The following is a 1,482-nucleotide window of genomic DNA, read 5'->3' on the forward strand; positions in this document are numbered from 1 at the left end:
TCTTCTACTGTTTGTTTTTCAGAACAGCAGCTTCAAGCAGGAATAAGTGTCATTTTCCAACAAGCTGGTCAGTTCTAAAATTAAAACCAAACAAACAAACAAACAAAAATTGAAATTCCAGAGCTGCTGCTCCAGAAATGCCACTTTTTGTTCCACCTACTTTTCTTCCTTGGTGCTGCTCCCATGTGTAGCAACTCCTTTGTTATCATGCAGGTAAACCTTTTCACTGTACCAGCTACTTCTTGATGCATATTTTTTCAGGAAGACATTTCAGACATAAGCTCAAGAATCACAGACATGTAAAACTTAACTGTTCACAGGTATCCTTCAGGACTATCTGAGGCCAGAACAGAATAGAAATGGCAGGTGTTCCTCTAAAACAGGTCTCATAGATGAAATACCACATTCACCAAAAGGTCTTGCATGCCATGAATGGAAATGTCCCCTGCTTTAGATATGGGATTAAGGGGACAGGACAGCCCATCTGCTTTCCTCTCACCTCTGCTCACATTTCATATTGCTGCTACGCAAAGCCATGAGATGCCCAAGACACCACAGAACCAGATCTGACCACCCAGGATCACTGGTTCAATCCAGTGTTAAGTAATAACATCTGCAGGGCAAAAATGGGAAAGGGGGGGAAAAGAGACAAAAGACACTTGTTGCTGTAAATGCTAACCTTAAGGTAAAAATTATCTAGAATTTTACATTTAATCTGTTCTTTGAAGATTAATGAGTTGCGTGTTTTCCAAAGAGAAGTTTGACTTTTCAGCAGAATCTGGGGAACACACTCAGTTCCACCCACATATCAGACACCACCAGTTTTTCTCTCACAAAGAAGACTACAAGAAAACTTATCCTAAAGCCCAGCCAATCCCTGGTGCATTGTTTTCCTGCCACTTGAAAGCTCTGAAGACTTGGGCACCCTCCCAGAGAACATAGCTCCCATGTGGAGAGGTGCCTTCTCTCAGTGACCAGCAGCAGAAGCCTGGCTATTTTCATCTAAAAACATAGCTGAGCTAGCCTCTCCTACAGAACATTTTTGTGAAACTCCCATTTTGTCCAGGATACTTCTTTTAAAAGTCTGAACTGGAAGGGCTCCTACCTTTGCCTTAGAAATCTCTTCCAAAGTACATCATTGCCAGAATAACAGACTTTTCTAAAAGCCTCTGTAATTTTAAAAGAAAACTCTCTTCACGGATGCCTTCTGCATCACCAGGAATATGCTCCCCCATCCCTGCAATACAACTATATAATTTTGTTTCTTTTTTTCTTTTTTTTTTTTTTTTCCTTTAAGGAATTCTCTCTCAAGGGACAGCTGGGAATGCCCCAAATGCTCTTCTGTTCCTCACCAATCTGCATTTTCGAGGAGAAACATATCAGCACTATGTCAGATAATCCAGAGATGTTCTCAAGGGGCCATGGAACTGAGAAAGATGCTATGGTAAATGCCATTGTTGTATACGGAGGGAAGAAACACCC

Source organism: Psittacula echo (assembly GCF_963264785.1).
Source record: "Psittacula echo genome assembly, chromosome: Z".
Taxonomy (NCBI): Eukaryota; Metazoa; Chordata; class Aves; order Psittaciformes; family Psittacidae; genus Psittacula; species Psittacula echo.